The sequence below is a fragment of the Gobio gobio genome (assembly GCF_949357685.1).
Source record: "Gobio gobio genome assembly, chromosome: 1".
Classification (NCBI taxonomy): Eukaryota; Metazoa; Chordata; class Actinopteri; order Cypriniformes; family Gobionidae; genus Gobio; species Gobio gobio.
Window position 1 is genome coordinate 38,442,102 of NC_137097.1, and position 15,958 is coordinate 38,458,059.

Below are 15,958 nucleotides of genomic sequence, written 5' to 3' on the forward strand. Positions count from 1 at the left end.
TGGGCTCTGAACATACTGAACATGTTGAGCTCACGCAGCATTTTAATTCATCCAGCATTTTTAAAAGTCTTTTGCGAGGATCGTACTGCGTTCAGTAAATATCAGTCTTGCTCTTTCTGTCTGATGGCGCGCATTCGTCTGAGCCATCTCACGGTCAATGTCCGTAATAGCTGATAATAACATACGTTGTCTTATTTTAAATCTAGCTTTACGAGCTTTCAGAATACGCTTTAGTATCAGTGCTCGTCTCTTTTCCGCAGTTTTGTTAATTACCTCTTTAGTAAACCAATACATAACCGGCAGAAGCGGCGCTGCTTGAATCTCAGTCGCGCAAAATCCTACGTCACCGGACTAATTTGCCTAATCTTCACGGTACTTTAGACCGCAGTGGAAACGCAGACAGTAGCAGGTCTGGGGGAAAAAGTTTTCCTGTAAAAAAAAGTTCCTGGTACAAATTGTTCCGGGTTATTTAGGTGGAAACGGGGCTTAAATTAAGTTCCGGGTAAAAATGTCCCCCTCAAAACATCCCCTGTTCACGAGGTAGTACTTTTTCAAAGTTCAGGAACTTTCGGGGTGGGACTTGGGTGCTGAACTTGCTGATTGGTTGAGTTCACGCAAGCATTTTATTTCAACCACCATTTTTTAAATGTCTGTTGCAGTGCGTGCAGTAAGAGTTGTTTGCAATTCGAATCAACAACAGAGTTTTAAAAATACGACCGATGGACCAACGGCGAGGTTCAGACTTTATTAAGCTTATATGCGGAGGACGAAATCCAGCGGGAACTGGAAAGTCACTCGTAGTCCTACGTCACCGGAGTAATTTGCCTAATCTTTACGGTACTTTTGACCACGATGGAAACACAGACAGGTCTTGGGGAAAAAAAGTTCCTGCGACAAATTGTTCTGGCTTATGTTTCCATCTACCTATTTTTATGCCTATTTTGGGATATTGCATTAAAAAAACTGGATGAAAACGGCAAGATGCGCATAAATTAAAAAAATGCGCATAAAAACGCAAAGTCATGTGACTTTGGGCATGGGATGGCATAACTGGAACAACTTGCGGACCGATCTCGTTGCGCAGCATCTGAAATGCTGGTTTGGTTCTTAAAAAAGTGGTTCTGTATAATTACCTCCCAGAACTTTCTTAAACGGCACTCGTCTCTGAAAGCAAGTTAACATGACCACGTTTACGGCATTTCGTCTGCAGGCTCTGAGGCACAAGTAATTTATTATATATGAAAACTATTATAATTTATTATATATTATTATATGCTTCTTCTATTGCAGCAACTTCCATTTTTCTTAGTGATATTTAACTGCAGTTTTTCAGGAAGTGACAGTGTTCTCTTCGGCTCACTGGATGGAAACTTTATTTGCAAATGTTTTATGCCAAATTCCAGTTCAAAATAAAATTCTCAACTTTGGACTGAAACAGCCAATTGTAGGGATGCGTTGTCATAAATGATGGAAAATTCCATCAATGGCTGGGAAAGAGTTAAAAGAGGGAATGTTTGACAAAGGAAAATAGCACAATGAAACTAATTACGGGTATATGATGAGTCATATTTTGGTAAACATTATCTAATGGGTTTTTTTTAGGATTCCCACATGTCATCCTTCATTTTAAAGGGGTTAAAGGGTCGATATTGAGTCTCAGCTGTTCCAAAGCCACATCTTGTGGATCAATACGCATAAAACTATACATGTCAATTATGGCAGAAAAATGGTTTGGCACTGGTGTTTAGGACACCAGCTGTTTAACATAATTTAAGAAAATGTCATTTTCTACATCAGCATTACACACAGGAAGTCCTTGAAGACAGTCATTTTAACTGTATTACAACCGTGCTTGATACTCCGTTACAAAAGCCTGTATTTATCATTTCCAAGAAGAGAAATGCAATGCAGTCAGACAGAAATGTCATGTTATGAATTCATGTTACTGTAAGTCTTTTTAGGAAACATGTCATAAATGTTTTTCTTAAAAAATATACTAAAGTCCGAGGGACTTTTTCAGTATGAATATGAAATGGAGACATTCAATTAACTCGTACCTTACGAGAATTACAAAACGGGAAAGTGAAATTTCCCTGATCATAATAATTTTTCATTCATCAATGGTTGAGTTTTATTCAACCCTTATTATGTATTTTCAAATGATGTTGTTTTTGATGTAATTTAGTTGAAAAATGAGTGTACTGAGTTGTTTCTTTCCAACTTCATACCAAACAGGGGTACGAGACACTGAGTATTTCTGTGCTGTGATGAAATAAATCTATTTTTACCAGAGTGTAATAGCGTCTTATTGTGTTTATGATGCAAATATAATTTTCATGGTTTACACAAAAAGCAGCACAAATGTTCTAAACATTGACAATAATCAGAAATGTTTCTTGAGCATAAAATCATCATATTAGAAATATTTCTGAAGGATCATGTGACACTGAAGACTGGAGTAATGATGTTGAAAATATAGCTTTACAATCACAGGAATAAATTACATTTGACAATATATTCAAATAGAAAACAGTTATTTAAAATTCTAATACTATTTCACAATATGACTGTATTTTAGCATGAGAGTCGTCTTGCAAAAACATTAAAACATCTGGTAGTGTATATCTAAGCATACAAACATTTACATAATAGGCTAACTGTTAATTACGAGTATGAATTCTAATGAGATCAGGCAGACATTTCAGAAAACACATGTCCCAGAATAAAAATAATCCACACCTTCGTACTTAAAATTTCCAGAACAAATTTTACATCTCACTCATATCAGATGTCTGCTCTATGTTTTTCTCACCTGTCAAACAACAGCAGCTTAGCTCTTATCAGCCTGCGGGTATCTGTGCAAACAACAATCCCCCAGCTGGGAAAAAGCATTTACAGTTTGTCTCGACCTTCCCCCTGTATAATTGCTGAGAGGGTGCTTCTTCGCGAGCTCTGCCTGGCATCCCGCTATTGCCAGGAGCTGCTTTTATGTCCTGCTAACAGCCAGACGAGGGCCATTTGTAAGCCGTTAACGATTGCCTGATAATAGATGGCGGTAATCGCTCGCTGCTTGTTGATCACATAAAAACGCTGGGGCTGAAGAGGACAGGCATCTTCCAGTGAAAGGGTATGCTTACATGACACCGTTTTCAACTGAAAACGGGGAAAAAAATGTATGCGTTTTGGCTGTTCCTTTACATGACAACAGCGTTTTTGGGGCATGAAAACGCAAGCTTTTGAAAAAGGTTTTCAAAGTTCAAAAGTTTAACGTCTCTATAAACAACAAAAACATGAATTTGTGAAAACGGTGACGTCGGCGAGGTGTTTCCTGACAAAGTGACATTGCCAACTACTGGCATGAATAAAACCGCCTTTTTTTAAGTAATTTTCACAGATCCACGTGATCAGGGATCATTTTGACAACATTGTTGTCAGTTTTCAGTACATCGTTGTCGTGTAAACATTCCCTAAATTGTGATGTGATGAGTTTATCAACCCAGCTGACTAATATATGTTCTAACAAAAGGGTCGTTTTTACAACACCGTTTTCAACAAGAAACAGAAAACTTTTCATGCGTTTTGGCCGTTCATTTACACAACAAAGGCGTTTTGTGGGACCTGAAATGCTAACTTTTGAAAACGATACCGTTATCGTCTCCATGTAAACTACAAAACACACAAATTTGGGAAAACAGTGACGTTAGTGATGTTAACAGTGACACCAAAGCTCCGAAGCGTGGGTCAAAAAAATGAACACATTTTCAGTGAAGCTTTGTATCGATGCTTGATTCGTTCTATCAAAATCACGTGACCAATGACGTCCGAAGCTTCGTTTCACACACACCCACGTGACTGCTTCGTATTATATATAAATGGGTGAAAACCAGCCTACTTTTTTTCCCCCAACTTTGTTCATTTTCAAGTATTGAAAAAATTAAGTGGTTAAAAAATATTGTTGTTATTGACAATTATGTGAACCTATTAAATCTCTCTCTCTCTCTCTCTCTCTCTCTCTCTCTCTCTCTCTCTCTCTATATATATATATATATATATATATATATATGTATGTGTGTGTGTGTGTGTGTGTGTTTCTTTGTGTGCATGCACCTGCATTTAGTCTACTTCCTTTATTCATAAGTTTTATTTGTTCACAAACAGGAAAAATGTCCACATTCACAATACAAAATGTTATCTTTATTGGTTTGAGTTACTAGGAGTATGCAATGGAACAGATTGTTGTCATGTATTTAATTTATTGATTCATTCATCTATCCATTCATAGATTTTTGCTTCTAAGATAATGGTTGCAAAACATTTTGCGACACAGTGCTTTCCCTCACTTTCACCAGAAGATGTCCTCATTGAGCTCTGATTTGAAAAGCTTCGAGCAATGAACCTTTTTCTGATACAATTGTGCTGAAAGCTTCACTGGTTCAGAAAGCTTCACTTCGCCATCACAAAGTGACGTCATGCACATGCAAATTACATGTTCAGTCTACAGGCGCTTAGTGTTTCATTACAAAGTTACATCGCCACCTACTGGCCTGGCATCAATAATGCAATGGATTTAGAGACCGATTTAATAACAGCTTGCATCAGCTGGTTTGGCGCTAAAAGACACGCAGTGAAAAATTATCGCTGAAAAGGAGTGGACAGGGTTATTTTTGAGGCTGACCTTATTGCATATGGATTTGTAGGAGTTTCCCTTTCAGATGCAAAATTTATGGGGGTAGAATTTTTAAATGAATCACGCAACTAAGGTTTGCGCCCGTCAATTTACTGGTATTTGTGCCATTATTTAATGGCCAAAAAAGCAGTAGATCAGTAGATCATGCAAACAAACTTTCCACTCCCATCAGCGCTTTTATGGAATTGCGCTCTCACACATATGTGCCCTGTTTAGTAAATCTAGCCTTTAGTCGTTTTCGCAGATCCGTGTGAACAAGGATCGTTTTGACAACATTGTCTTCTGTGCACATAGTTGTCATGTAAACGCTGAAGTACGTTTTGCTAATGTACCTATTAAGTTATGAAAATTTTATTTCAGAATGTTCTCTGAACGTTCAAAATATTAAATGTTTTGAAAACTTTTTCTTTTCTTGTGAACGTCAGAGAAACTTTACACACTATTTTCTCATTTTGCAAGTATTATGGGAATGTTAATTTTGAATATTTTCTGAACTGGCCTTGAATGGTGTATAAACAACATTTTTGTGCTAACCTTTTAAGAACACAATTAAAGACCAGATAACACTAAAAAAAACATTCTACTAACGTTACTAAAAGTACGTTTGCTCATAACTTTGAAAGAATCTTGCCAGAGCGTTAGCTAATGTTCCCTATTTAATGGGCAAGCACGCCACTGAAGAACACGCTGAAACTTCTTTCATTTTACAGTTGCGTTGAATTGTAATTTTCTTCAGTAAGTCACTTACTGTTTATGTGCAGTAAGTGTAAAGCGTTTGAACGGGGACTTATTTAAGTGCTTGAAAGGCTCCAATTTCTCTTCGATCACCAAGGTAACTGTGTTCATATTGTGTCAGTTAACAGCAGGTGCTGTGTCAGGAGCCCAAGGGAAAGGTCTCCACCCTAAATGGTCTCATGTGAGCTAACAGCAAGTGCTAAAGGCTACACGGTGTCCTGAAGTCCCAGAAAACAGCTCACCAAGTTGAAAAATACAAGATAAATTTGTAGTGATATTGTGGCTGGTCTCATTGTCTTACTGTTTAAATAGTACAAATTGAAGAAATCCAAACTGAAGAAGTCCAGTTATATCTGTTGCCAACAACATCACTGTGAAAATGTGTTACCTAAACAATACAAACCACACATTTTGACATTAAAATGAGCTTTTTTCTGTAAATGGTCATGCAGCATTTGTTATCAAATGACAAAAAAGGGTTATTTCAATTGCTGTTCATCATTTAGCGACAAATTAAGTCACCAATAAACACTTTCTATCAGGTTAAGTCTTTAGAAAATGTTATATGCATAACAGATTAGTAGGCCTATATTTTCAATGAAATGTGAATATATTTGCAAATAAATGAATAAGTTTTTTGTTTTAATTATTTAAAATGTCTAATTAAAGATTTGTTAAATATTTTAGCCTATAATATCCCTTGCAGGAAAACCTCATGTGATTACATGGGATTCACATGTGCAAAACATGTTTTGCATGTGATCCACATATTTCACATGTGCTTTTAACATGTTTTCAGACGTTAAATGCCACGTGCAAAATCACATGGACATGTGGCCACGTGACCATATGTGAAATTCCAGTTTTTTCTGTAAAAAGTACTATTTTGAAATATTATTACAACTTAAAATAACTGTTTTCAATTTGATTATACAGGATGTTAAGATGTAATTTATTCCTTTGATCAAAGCTGAATTTTCAGCATCATTACTCAGTTTTCAGTGTCACATGATCCTTCAGAAATCATTTTGATATGATTATGTAATCAAGAAACATTTCTTATTATCAATGTTGAAAACAGTTGTGCTGCTTCATATGTTTGAACACCTCCGAATGTGGTTTGAGTGATCAGAGCATACATCGTTGGAACCAGTTTAATTCTGTATTCGGACCCGCACACTTGTGATTGCTATAGAAGCTTGTTTCTGCCACAGAATGAAACATTTTCAAAGATAATTACGACTTTTATCTTTTTATCTTGTGAGTTTACATCTTGCATGTAAACTCACAAGTTATAAAATCTCTAGTTATAAAGTCAGAATTGCGAGTTATTAAGTGCAATTCTGAGGGAAAAAAAGGCCGACTTTTTTCACAGAATTGTGAGTTTAAAATTCTGACTTTATATCTAGCAATTGCATGATATAAAGTCAGAATTGCGAGATATAAATTCTCAATTGTGAGAAAAAAGTCGCAATTGCGCGATATAAACTCGCAATTGCGACTTCACACTCACCTAAAGGATTATTAGGAACACCTGTTCAATTTCTCATTAATGCAATTATCTAATTAACCAATCACATGGCAGTTGCTTCAATGCATTTAGGGGTGTGGTCCTGGTCAAGACAATCTCCTGAACTCCAAACTGAATGTCAGAATGGGAAAGAAAGGGGATTTAAGCAATTTTGAACGTGGCATGGTTGTTGGTGCCAGACGGGCCGGTGTGAGTATTTCACAATCTGCTCAGTTACTGGGATTTTCACGCACAACCATTTCTAGGGTTTTCAAAGAATGGTGTGAAAAGGGAAAAACATCCAGTATGCGGCAGTCCTGTGGCCGAAAATGCCTTGTTGAGGCTAGAGGTCAGAGGAGAATGGGCCGACTGATTCAAGCTGATAGAAGAGCAACTTTGACTGAAATAACCACTCGTTACAACCGAGGTATGCAGCAAAGCATTTGTGAAGCCACAACACGCACAACCTTGAGGCGGATGGGCTACAACAGCAGAAGACCCCACTGGGTCCCACTCATCTCCACTACAAATAGGAAATAGGAAAAAGCTACAATTTGCATGAGCTCACCAAAATTGGACAGTTGAAGACTGGAAAAATGTTGCCTGGTCTGATGAGTCTCGATTTCTGTTGAGACATTCAGATGGTAGAGTCAGAATTTGGCGTAAACAGAATGAGAACATGGATCCATCATGCCTTGTTACCACTGTGCAGGCTGGTGGTGGTGGTGTAATGGTGTGGGGGATGTTTTCTTGGCACACTTTAGGCCCCTTAGTGCCAATTGGGCATCGTTTAAATGCCACGGCCTACCTGAGCATTGTTTCTGACCATGTCCATCCCTTTATGACCACCATGTACCCATCCTCTGATGGCTACTTCCAGCAGGATAATGCTCCATGTCACAAAGCTTGAATCATTTCAAATTGGTTTCTTGAACATGACAATGAGTTCACTGTACTAAAATGGCCCCCACAGTCACCAGATCTCAACCCAATAGAGCATCTGGGATGTGGTGGAACGGGAGCTTCGTGTCCTGGATGTGCATCCCACAAATCTCCATCAACTGCCAGATGCTATCCTATCAATATGGGCCAACATTTCTAAAGAATACTTTCAGCACCTTGTTGAATCAATGCCACATAGAATTAAGGCAGTTCTGAAGGCGAAAGGGGGTCAAACACAGTATTAGTATGGTGTTCCTAATAATCCTTTAGGTGAGTGTATATCACGCAATTCTGACTTTATAACTTGCATTTGTGACCTTTTTTTTTTGTGGTGAAAACAAGTTTCCATAAATTGCATCATATGAGACAAATGTTAAATCCACGTGTAAACAGGGACAAGTTGAAGTTGGAGAATGGGAGATCTAATACAAAGTATATAATAATGCCATGGCACTAAAACGGAGAGATTACAGATACAGCAACCTGTTCCTAGAGAGTAGACTGAAGTATTTAAGTCATTTTAGTTTTGTATATATATTTTTAAGATGTTAAAATGCTCCCAGCTTATTGCAGAGACAACCATTTGTAGTCTGAAACCATTAACATTTACATTCATCACAATGGCAGTTGCTTTAGTGGTGCAGGATCCCCCAAAATATGTCATCTTTGCTTTCTATTGCCTTGTTTTTTTAACCTGAGCTAGAGGGTTGAGCTGACAATGTTGAGGGACAATTCAGAGTCTTCCGAAAACAAACAGAGCACTGGCAAATATCTACCATAATATAACGAAATAATTTATTATAAGAATATAAATTTGCAATTTGTGCTGCTCAGAAACAAGTTTCATCCCGAAAAATACACAGTGTGTTTTACTGGCCGTCAAAAGAAAGACGCTTTTTGCTGAAGAAATATCACAGAGGAATACTATGTTGATGTAAATTGTTGTTTTACTTACTTATTTAAATATGTAAATGACATGTTTAGCTGGAAATAGTTTTATAAACAGTAAGTCAAGCTCTACAGCTGTGTGATTGTTTCCAAATTTCAGTGGAACAGATAATTCTCGGAAACGATGAGTCCGTTCAATTAAACTTTTTTAATTTGGTTTGACTGCCATCATATTTGGGCTAAATGTTCTCACTGTAAAACCCCATTATAAACTTTTAAAACAAATTAAAACTTGACAGTTTAGGGCTTGGTGACATTATATTCTTCACAGAGGTTAAATCCCTTTTGTTTTAGAATCCTTTAAACTGTTCAAGCTCTTGTATGCTGTGCAAAGCACTTGAATTTTGCTTAATACCAGCCATGCTAGAGTTGTAGGCTTTAGGCTTTGGCAAATAAGATTAGTGAATTTTACATATGGTTCTGAACATGGGCCCTAATCCGAGTTTGAGAGTGGGCTGGATTTCCCTGCTGTAAAATGTCTGTGTATAAGCTTTCAACCATGAAAAAAGAGATGTGCTTTATTCACACTTAATCCAGATATGCAGCAGCACTTGTTAATAGAGTAATACTTTTGAAAAGTGCTACGATAAGGAGGAAAGACATAAAGAGATCATCTTTTGATGAATATCGTCTATCTATTTGACATTTAATTGTCTCTTTTTTTCTTCTTCAGCAAAGCATGCACCAATGCACCGATTTTTTTCAACTGAAAACTTTAAATTAGGTTCCCTGCTAAGATTGTGCCAACTTGGATGAAGCAAGATGAAGCATTCCTGAGCTCCTTGACAGAAGTACAACAAGCCTCATTTAGTAAAGATGGGAAATCACTATTCCCACATTAGTAGCAGATGGTAATATTTACCCCTGCTGGCACCGGGCCCAAAATAAGCCTGATCACAGCTCAAAAAGAGGACAACAAGAGATAAAGATCTTCTATTTCCACTATAGTACTGTGACCTTGACCCAATGTCGTCCTCATAATCACAGTAACGGGGCATGAGGACCCCCAGTGGGATTAGAATGACCTCTCTGTTGTCTGTCCTTGTCACCCAGTCCCATCTACAAGCCAAGCACGGTGCAACCTGGCTTTAACCTTCAAGACAGCTTTAGACGTAAAGGAGCTCAACCCATGGCTGAGGTGCAGAAGGTTTATAGCGGAGAACAGGGCAAGCTTTCAAATATGGAAGTTCCCAAAAAGATATCCCAGTCATTAAAGCATTTTCACAAGTTTTTAATCACACACATTTGGGTGGATTCTTTATAGCAGTGACTTTGGTCACACTTTCACTATAACTATTAACTATGACTTTTGCTTCAATAAACTCCTAATTATCGCTTATTAATAGTTAATAAGGTAGTTGTTAAGTTTAGGTATTGGGTAGGATTAAGGGATGTATAATATGGTCATGCAGAATAAGGCATTAATATGTGCTTTATAAGTAATAAACAGCCAATATGCATTCTAATAAGCAACTATAGCTAAGAGGGAGAATATGACCCTAAACTAAAATTTTACCATGGTGTTGTATGATTTTGTTTATTTAGTTTTAAACACCCAGTTCAAAATATTCATTAGTTAACTTCTATTTATTATCCATAATACTGTAAACTGTAAATATGCTCATGTCCGCAAATATGCCTATTCTGACTTATACTGTGTCTTTATACTTTTTCATATTAGCCTTTAATTTTATTATATCTTGTTATATGTGTGCACTGGAAGCTTCATTTACCAAAAAAAAAAAACCTTGTAAAGCTCTAAAGCTCTTTCTAAGGCTATGTTCACACTATTGCGTTTTCGTTTTAACACAGCATTTTGAAAATAAAGCGATCCTCATCCATAATACTGGCATTTCCACTGCGTTTCAGAAAAGATCTCTGCCCACTCTACACGACCGATAACGCATGTCAAATGACAGAAATGCTTCTTCTCAAACCAAAATTGTGGTGAAAGCAGAGGCCCATCTGCAGAAGACACCTGACGGTGTGAATTCTATACAAACGATACGTTGTTGACAAAACTGCTGCGCTTTAACTATATCTCTCCTAGACTGTTTTCTTGTCCGTTGGTCATCATGAAGGTTGTATTTTGTGTTTCTCTGGATACTGCTGCTCCCTTCTCAAACTCTACAGCTCTGAACATCGGAGTCCCGATTTGTTACAGACCTACTTTGCTGAATTCCAAATGTTTCCATGGTTTCTTGCATGGGCATGTCACTCCCTGTCACCCTGGCAACCCTCTCTGTTCTCCTGGTACTTTATTCAGCACACTTTTGCAGAGAGATCTATAAGAGTTTTCTCTTCTCTGCTTTCAGATTGTCCCTGACAGAAGTAGGCAGAAAGAAAATGGAGAAATGCTGAGATGTTTCTCAACCTCACCAAGGTGTTAAGCAGATGTTTTGTCTACTGTTCTCTCATTTCAGTGTTGTTGGAACGCGATATTATACTACAATTTTCAGATTCATTCATTAATTTCTAGAACAGCAAGTCTGTCTGTGTGAGATCATATCACATCCGAGGCCTCCTCTCGACCACACCGTCTTTTGGAGTCTCGTATTCACATACTCCTTCAGATCTCACAATGCGAGCACAGTTTGTATTGGCAGGATTTGGGAAATAATAATTTTCTCTGTAATCAGGGCTAGACATTAACTTTTTTGCTCACCAACCACTGTGGCTAGTGGCTTTCCAAAGTTACCAGCCGCTCAGCTTTTTCACTGGCCACAATTTGAACATCGATACCATGGGGAGATAAAACGGCCATATAGATATTTTTAATAGTATCTCATAATTTGGCAGCAGGGTTCTTAATGTCTTTTAAATGTTCTATAATGAAATAGCCAGTAAAATAAAGGCTTTATAATAATTTGAAGAAGAGTGCCTTGGATTTCCTTCCAAAGAGCACCTTCTAACATCTCACTGAAATCCATGAGCACTACATTTCCATTATTTTGTGTGTATTTGACTGTCTAAGCGCAATAAGTAGTGAAAAATAACTTAATTTTGTGCTGAGAGGCGGCTTTGTGTGCATTTTGGGGCGTGAGCACAAAATCTGCGGGAATGAGTCAAATTATGTACAATACACACAATCCCACAGTGACAATCAAGCCCTGTAACAGCAACAATATTCATCCAGAGTAAATGAAACAAGAGTGGGGTGAGACGTGTTTGTGTGTGACTAACCCTGTTGGAGAGATGAGAGGGAGAGAAAGAGCATCTGGTATCGTGGTGGGGAATATTTCAGTATCGATATATGTCAAAAAAAATATATATATTTTTGACAACACTACATTGCACTTTTTATTTCAGATGCCTTTTTAAAAGACTACAATTGACCAATGTAATTATTATATATTAAATTCAACCCACCAAAGTGGCTAATAGTGACTGCGTTACACACCACTGCTGGAATCTAGTGCTATTTCATATATTGGGTTTGTGTATGCTCACATGCAGGCACGTATGCAAAGACATCTCTGTCTCAGCAACAAATAAGATGTGTACGGTGTGATTCTTTAACAAACACAAATCGTGTGTAGGTTGTTTGTTCTCCTTTTAGTCTCTGGATGTCTCCACCAGCATTGCATCAATCACTTCTTTAATGTTCCTATGACATGTGAAATAATGAAAGGCAGATGAAATCTTTCTCATCCTTTCACGGAGCACTGCAAACAACAAGACGACGACACTATCATGAATCAACTGCCTGATTCTGACATGAAACCAGCGAAAGTACAAAGGCGCTGTCTTTCAAAGTTGAGAAATACATCCTATTTTACAAACATGTTGCTGTTTTACAGTCAACCAAAACCGACCATGTTTACTTTCATAAAACATCATTCATTCTACACAAATCATTATTTCAAATACCTGAATTCTATCTAACTTTACACCTTCACACAGCGCTCACTCCACTAAAAACAACACAGACAAAAAAAAAACTGATGCAGTTGTACAGACCATCAATTAAAAAGTGTAGATAAGATGGGTAACACTTTATAATAACTACACGCTATGAAGCATTAGTTAAGCATTAGTAAATAGTTAATTCATCATTTATAAAGCTTTATTCACCTCGTAAAGCTTTTACAAATGAGATTTAAAGGCTCAGTTCTCTTCTGAACAGAACACAGGAGGAATATAGCACATAGAAATGAGAACTGAGCCGTTATATCTCATTTGTAAAAGCTGTACGAGGCATAAATAGTCCTCACTTTAGATGAGCTCACAAAAAGAGTTAACTGACAACTACTAAATGTTTTATAACTACCTGAATTAATCATGAATTACAGTGGAAATACATGTTAATAAAGCATTTATTAACACACTGAGTAACTATTACTATATGTCTAAATAATAAGATGTACATTTAAATAGTTTATTTATCCTTTACTTACACTTTCTAAATGATCTAATGAACCACTGAAAACTCCTAAATAACTGGTTTGTAAATAATGTAATACTTCATTTAGAAATGATAAATTGATTTATAAAGTATGAAAATACAATTATTAAACACATTATAGATATGTTACTAAATAAAGAATAAAGCATTTATAGCTGTATTTATAAACTGCCTATTTATGTCTAATAATGCTTTATAAATGATGAATTAACTATTTACTAATGCTTAACTAATGCTTCATAGCATGTAGTTATTATAAAGTGTTACAAGACACAGGTGAAACAGGTTAACTAATAATGAGCAGAGGATACTGGGAAATGAAGTCCGGGGATAATAGAGTCTCTATTGGAAACTCTAACTAAAATACACTTTGGTCTTTAGTTTAGAATGCAAAAACGTAGCTCTAATGTAGTGCAAAAATGTAGCTTTACCCTTCGTAATAAAGCACCATGTGGACCATTTGAAGAATAGTTTCTGTCATGGTATGGGTGGGGGGATGGAAGTTAAAAACACAAGGCGAACGTTTCGCTGGTCATTTTTAGACTGGGGCTATCTGTCTATCAGCTGGTGTCATTTTCCCTTTTATGAACTGTTAAATAATTAAAACCTCAGTTTTTCTGTGAAATGTCATTCCACGCTATCTATGCAGACAGAAAAACAATAGGAATGAGTGAAAAAATCCAGTTTGCTTCACCCATGACAATGAAGTAGCTGCGGCATGTGCGTCTGAAGTGTTCTGCCATTAGTGAACAAGTTCAGTTAATTTACATGAATCAGTTCAAACCACACATTTCTTTTAGGCTTAGGTACATATTACTATGTATATGATGAATTTAAATTAAACTAACCTGGACTAAACTGCAATGATAGACTAATTTGATCATATCACTGTTTTTTTTTGTAATACTGTCAAACAATTGCCAAACAAACTCTTTTGTTAGGTCTGAATTATTTATTATAATTATATGAATTATAATTAATTATGTGAAATTACATTACTTGCATTAGCGTAATAACAAACTTTGCATTATATACACGTTATACCCAAATTCAGCACTCAACTGTTTGACTTATTCTCATCTTACGCTCCAGTGTGTGTGTGTCCATGTATGTGTGTGGCTTTAAAATCCTAAGCAATTGTGATGAATCACTTCATGGAAATATGAAATCTTATGGTGAAATGTAAAAATTTGGCCATTCATACCCTCTACACTCTCTATAGCTCAAAGTTACACCCATTTGCCAAAGTAAACCCTCTCTGAGTCCAAGTATTGCAGCTCTGTTGTCAGAGGTCCTGCTGTTTTAAAGTAGGAACGTTCAAATTAAAAGCTCCAGTGTGGTTTGATGGCAAATAGTACAATATATTTAATTTGTCACAAATCCTGGGAATTGTTACAGTATATAATTACAATATTTCACCAACTGCTCATTCTGCTAACTGATTTCCTCTCCAGCAGATTTAGAGTTCATCAACATTTTAATATTGGTGCCTTCCAGGAACCCACAAAATTGTACTAGTATTTTCCAAGTCCACTAGGCTATGCGTAAAAGTTTACAAATATTAATTAAAAACTAGATTGTTATGTAATTCTGGATAACGAATGACATGCCCTGGCTAAAAGAGGTTTTTTTGTTATCCGAGAATGACAAAACAAATATTTATATATATTTTTTTTTTCTTAATAATCAGGCACTAACTTCACCACCTGTGGAAAACTACAACTTAGCTATTATCACTTTCAGGTAATCTTTTAGATCACATAGATTGCTAGTAGAATGTTTTATTAGTGTTATCCAAAAGGACACATGATATTGCAACATGAAGTGCACCAGCGACCGAAAACGTCAACATATCAACATTTTAAGAGATGCTTACTGACCTTTGCACGTTTTGGGCCTTCTTTTTGATATGATAAAATATTATGTCACATGAAAAACACTAAAAAAAAAAGGTATTATATGGCACTAAAAGTGGTTCTTGGCTCGTAATCATAGGGGAACCAATTTTGGTGCTATATCACCATATCTTAACAGGTTCTGTATATGGTCGCGGTGCTATATAGCACCTCAGTCATTTAAAGAACTGCTGAAGAACCACTGAAGCACCAAGATTTGGTGCTATACAGCACTTAAAGTGGTTCCCCTATGATTACGAGCCAAAGAACCCCTTTTAGTGCTATAGTGCACCATTTTTTTTAGAGTGTACCAAAATGCATTATGGTCCAAAATGGTTATTGAAGTCTGTTATCGAGAAATGACATTAGAGAAATCACAATTTGGAGAAAAAAGTATTTTTGTCATAAAAATGTAAATAAGCTTAAGGCCTGTTCACACCGGGAGGATTTTCGCGCGCGTTTATCGCCAACGTTTAACGCCTCGTGACTAAACAAAGGGCACCAATGTGAGTGTGCACACCGACGCGGAAAACGGCAGGCGTAAAAGCGTCATTTAAAAAAAAACACCTCGGGTTCGTTTTTTTATTTTGACGCGGCGCATCAAAAACTGGCCGACCAATGAGATCAGCGCTTTTGTTCACGTGGCTGGAGCTGCTGAAGTGACGGTAAAAGACAACTTGGTGGCGTCAAGCAAAAAACGGTCTTGCCAAGCACACATTGATACGACGAAGAAGTAGTAAGTAGACAAAGAAGAAGATGAGCTGCTAATGCTGCTTGCCAGTTAGCAAACAGTGTGTGAATGGTTTTGGCCATATACATAATATGTATGGTTTTGG